Here is a 5,927-nt window from a genome sequence, read left to right as displayed (position 1 = left end):
GCCCCGCTCCAGATTTACCCCCAGCCATCCTCGTGTTTTGTGCCCCCTCAGATTTTTGGAGTGCATTACGCCCCTGAAAGGTGGTGCACTATACAGGGAATATAAGGTGACATTTGGGATGCAACCACTGAGGCAACATGGGAGAGGCTGTAAAGTATGCATCACTTCCGGGTCATGATTATCACCACCAGATGATGACGAGGATCCAATCAAAGAACAGGAAACATATTTGTTTATATCACCGGTTTCAAGAGTTGCGATAGAATGCAATTCATTCCCACCTGGTCTAAACATATGTTCAGCATGGAAATAAATATTTTTCCTGTGTAATTACATGTTTTTGAACTTGTCTGGTATATATGTAAACATTTCTTTAGACAAATTCAGCACGTGTATTATGAGTGTATGGTTTTCATGAGTCATCTCAATACTATAACAGTGTACTTCTTTCTCTGTCCTTCGGTATTTTGAAAGGCTCAAATAAAACGTATTATTATTATTTTACCATTTGAATTATATCTCTAGCCGATCTGTTGACAGTAAAGTCTGTATAATGTGAGCCAAGGAAATGAATGCTATTTATTGTCTGGTTTCTAGTCTGTCATGCAGTTTCTCAGTTTGTGAAAAGGCTACCACGGGGAATAGGAGAGAATTGCATCCCTGGGCCACTGGCGGTTAGCGTTGATTAGAAACAGATGCAGAGAAAAGAGGGGGTGTTTGAGAGAGGGATGGGGGGGGGGGGAGGAGAAGCGGTGAGTGGGAGAGGGATTTCATTGTGTAGAGAGGTCTGACTTGGTGGGAAAATTTGTAACACATTCAAGACTACTTTTACATCAATTGTTCCTGTCTACAGCAAAAATGGATGCAATCGGACAAGTGACATTTCTCTAGCCTATAGGCACATTTAAAAAAAATCCAGCCTGTGACTTTGAAATGTAGAATGTATTTTTATGCCTTTCATAATTAAATATACTGAACAAAAATATAAATGTTAGTCCCATGTTTCATGAGCTGAAATAAAATATCCCAGAAATGATTTATCTCAAATTAAGCTTATTTCTCAAAACTTTGGTGCACATACATATGTGTTTACATCCCTCTGAGTGAGCATTTCTCCTTAGCCATCCATCCACTTGAAAGGTGTGGCATATCAAGAAGCTGATTTAACAGCATGATCTTTACATAGACGTACCTTGGCTGGGGACAATAAAAAGCCACTCAAAAATGTGTATTTTTGTCACAATGCCACAGATGTCTCAATTATTGAGGGAGTGTGCAATTGGCATGCTGACTGCAGGAACGTCTACCAGAGCTGTTGGTAGAGAATGTAATGTTAATTTCTCTACCATAAGCCGCCAAAGTCATTTTAGAGAATTTGGCATTACAGCCAACCGGCCTCACAGTTGCTGACCACGTGTAACCACTCCAGCCCAGGACCTCCACATCCGGCTTCTTCGCCTGCGGGATCATCTGAGACCAGCCATCCGGACAGCTGTGGATTTGCACAGCCGAAGAATTTCTGAACAAATTGTCAGAAATCGTCTCAGGGAAGCTCATCTGCATGCTCCTCGCCCTCACCAGTGTCTTGACTTGACTGCAGTTTGACGTCGTAACCGACTTCAGTGGGCAAATGCTCATCTTCGATGGCCACTGGCAGGCTGGAGAAGTGTGGTCTTCACAGATGAATCCTGGTTTCAACTGTACTGAGCAGATGGCAGACGGCGTGTATAGGCGTCATGTGGGCGAGCGGTTTGCTGATGTCAACGTTGTAAACAGAGTGCCCCATGGTGGCAGTAAGATTATGGTATGCGCAGACTTAAGCTACGGACAACGAACACAATTGCATTTTATCGATGGCAGTTTTAATGCACAGAGATACCGTGACGAAATCCTGAGGCCCGTTGTCGCGCCATTCATCCGCCACCATCACCTCATGTTTCAACATGATAATTCACGGCCCCATGTCTCAAGGATCTGTACACAATTCCTGGAAGGTGAAAATGTTCCAGTTTTCCCATGTCACCCGTTGAGCATGTTTGGGATGCTCTGGATCGACGTGTGTACGACGGCATTGATCCTCTGATTCCCTTACATGAACTGTAGAAATTGTTGCATGTTGCATTTATATTTTTGTTCAGTGCATAAGAACTTCAAAGGAAAACAGAAGGCATCTTGTATCAGGTCAGATGAAACCACATATGCTAGGCCCGGTCTTTAATTGGAAATCTCTTTTTAAAACTAACCCAAATAAAAGTGTATAGTTATGTATGACCGACCGCCTCAGCTGGTGGGGCAGTGGTGAATATATCCTTACATAGCGCTGGCCTGCCTGCCTCCCATGGGCTTGGTTAGTTCAGCACAGTCCCAGCCATGCACAGCTGATGTGGCCAACAGACCTCAGAAACACTACTCCACCATTAGTCAGTTGCCGGGTAATTTTCTAGCGTACACATTTACACAGCAATACCACGAGACAGTACATTTGTTTATCAAATTGTACTACAGGAAGAGTGGTTGCACGATCATACTATACATGAAATGGCAGTGGAGTGAAAGTCTAAAAGTGTTTGGTTTTAAATATACTTATGTATCAAAAGGAAATGTAATTGCTCAAATATACTTAAGTCTCAAAAGTAAACGACAAGCAAACTAGGCGGCACCATTTTTTATTTGTTTATTTATGGACAGCCAGGGGGACACTCCAACACTCAGACATCATTTACAAACCAAGCATTTGTGCTTAGTGAGTCAGCCAGATCAGAGGCAGTATGGATGACCAGGGTTGTTCCCTTGTTGTGTTTTATTTCACCTTTATTTCACCAGGTAGGCTAGTTGAGAACAAGTTCTCATTTACAACTGTGACCTGGAAAAGATAAAGCAAAGCAGTGCGACACAAACAGCAACACATGGGATAAACAAACATACAGTCAATAACACAATAGAAAACATCTATATCCAGTGTGTGCAAATTAGGTCAGATTAGGGAGGAAGGGCAATAAATAGGCTGTAGTGGTGAAGAAATTACAATTTAGAAATTAAACACTGGAGTGATAGATGTGCAGAAGATGAATGTGCAAGTAGAGATACTGGGGTGCAAAGGAGCAAATAGATAAATAACAATATGGGGTTGAGGTAGTTGGATGGGCTATTTACAGGTCTAATGATCTGTGAGCTGCTCTGACAGCTGATGTTTAAAGTTAACGAGGGAGATATAAGTCTCCAGCTTCACTGATTTTTGCAATTCGTTCCAGTTATTGGCAGCAGAGAACTGGAAGGAAAGGTGGCCAATAGAGGAATAGGCTTTGAGGGTGACCTGCTGGAGCGCGTGCTATGGGTGGGTGCTGCTATGGTGACCAGTGACCTGAGATCAGGCGGGGCTTTACCTAGCAAAGACTTATAGATGACCTGGAGCCAGTGGTTTTGGCGACGAATATGAAGCGAAGGTCAGCCAACGAGAGCATACAGGTCACAGTGGTGGGTAGTATATGGGGCTTTGGTGACAAAACGGATGGCACTGTGATAGACTGCATCCAATTTGCTGAGTAGAGTGTTGGAGGCTAATTTGTTAATGACATTGCCGATGTCAAGGATCAGTAGGATGGTCAGTTTTACGAGGGTATGTTTGGCAGCATGAGTGAAGAATGCTTTGTTGTGAAATAGGAAGCCGAATCTAGATTTAATTTTGGATTGGAGATGCTTAATGTGAGTCTGGAAGGAGAGTTTACAATCTAACCAGACACCTAGGTATTTGTAATTGCCCCCATATTCTAAGTCAGAACCGTCCAGAGTAGTGATGCTGGACGGGCGGGCAGGTGCGGGCAGCGATCGGTTGAAGAGCATGCATTTAGTTTTACTTGCATTTAAGAGCCGTTGGAGGCCACGGAAGGAGAGTTGTATGGCATTGAAGCTCGTCTGGAAGTGCGTGAATTGGACCATTTTCCTGTCCTGCTAAGCATTCAAAATGTAACGAGTACTTCTGGCTGTCAGGGAAAATGTATGGAGTAAAAAGAACATCATTTTTTTAATGAACGTAGTGAAGTAAAAGTAAAAGTTGTCAAAAATATAAATAGTAAAGGACAGTACAGATACCACAAAAAACTACTTAAGTAGTACTTTCAAGTACTTTTACATAAGTACTTTACACCACTGTGAAATGGTGGCTTTAAACAGATAAGGAGAAATCATCATCTCCTATGAACATAACTGCATGTTTACTGAGTTGTTGTCTGTGATTATGCAGTGTGACTTTATACCATCCTAAATGACAGCAGAATGTTGCCATAAACTATTCAAAATGTCACTTAGTGACCTTGTCTGTATGCTAAGGATCATATCCCTAATGGTTGAAATTCAAACCTACTAATCGTTGTTAGTGTCCGGGCCCTGAACAGGGTACAGTGCTTCCCCAACACTCAACAGGAGTAGCACACACACAGGAAGTGTTAGTCTTCTGGATATGTGTTCCTCCACTATCTCCGTGTGAAAGGCCGGATAGCAACCAATCTGGATACTAGCAGTAAGACTCGGGACTCTCTCCTGTCCTGCTCTGTGTTCACACACCATGTCCTCCTGTTATCAGAGACACTGGCCCGGTTGGAGCAGCAACTGACAAGGACACGTGTCATATCCTGTCCAGTTCCTATCACCCTATCATGGTCTCACACTCCTGGTTCCAAACCAAGTTCCTTTGAATACTGTTAGTCCATCCTAAAATCCTTAGTGGGAGTAAGCAGTCCCCCCCAAAATTGTTGCATGATGTAAATTAGATAAAAGTCTGAGTAAAACGCTGCCTAATTTCTACTGTATCTTGTTTTAGGCTTGATAATCTTTGAATTACCCTTGTTTGATCGTATTCAAAAGTATTTATCACCCAATGTAAGGAATCATGAAGTTAAGCTACTCAACTGTGCTGGGCCCGGTTTCCCAAAAGCCTCTTAAGTCTAAGTTCATCTTTAGAACAATCTTAAGTCTAAAGTTCATCTTTAGAACCATAGGATCCTATGGTTCTAAGATGAATTTAGCCTTAAGATGCTTTTGGGAAACCTGGAATTGTATTTTAGTTATATGAGTGCCCCCTGGTGTTGATACACGAAACTACAGTTAATTTCCCCCAGTAGAATGTCCTGAGCAGTCCCCACTTTGGACTCACCATCCTCATCTTCATTCCTAGAGGAGCATGTTTTTGACAAAAAGCATCTTCACACTATATAAACAAATATTTGAATACAGAATGAATACATCCATGGTTGAGGGCTTCTAAGATCTAGTAATATAAACTCCCCACAATATTTTCAAAAGCAGAAACATTTAACACTGCCACACGTAGTGGTCATTTCAATAAACACTGAAAATCCTTCTTCCTCTGTCGGCCCCAACTACCATGAAAAATAGAAAAGCAGCAATCTTCAGAGGGACTGTCAAAGTCTCCAGGGGATATTAATCTGTTCCCTTCCCTTCTAGTGAGGTGCAGGTGCTGCGGAGAGCAGGTCTGGGGAGGAGGTGTAATCCTATGGTACCTGACAGAGCACTTTCCCACAGAGACAATAAACCCTATCCATCACCTCCACCCACCTCCACCAGCGAACACCACGGCATGGAAAGATGACAAATTACATTGATTTACTTTTGGAACACAGCTACCGCTGCGCTGAGGTTCATTGCTCCTCACTTCAAAGTGATTATTTTGTTTGCGGGAGGACCAGTGGAGCGGTGTGTGTGTGTGTGTGTGTGACAAATGCTCTTCATCTTATTGGTGAGCTGGCTTGATCAAAGCAGCCCACTCCCCGGAACTGTCAGTGCCCAGCCTTCCATAGGCAGCCCAGCTCAGCCTGCATTCAGGGAGACAGTAAATTACTTTTTCTTTCTTCAGAGGCCAGGCAGACAATAATTGTGCTGTGATGGTCTGTCAGACTAATGAAAATACCTAG

This window comes from Oncorhynchus mykiss, chromosome 4 (assembly GCF_013265735.2).
Source record: "Oncorhynchus mykiss isolate Arlee chromosome 4, USDA_OmykA_1.1, whole genome shotgun sequence".
Classification (NCBI taxonomy): Eukaryota; Metazoa; Chordata; class Actinopteri; order Salmoniformes; family Salmonidae; genus Oncorhynchus; species Oncorhynchus mykiss.
This window is presented reverse-complemented; position numbering follows the sequence as displayed.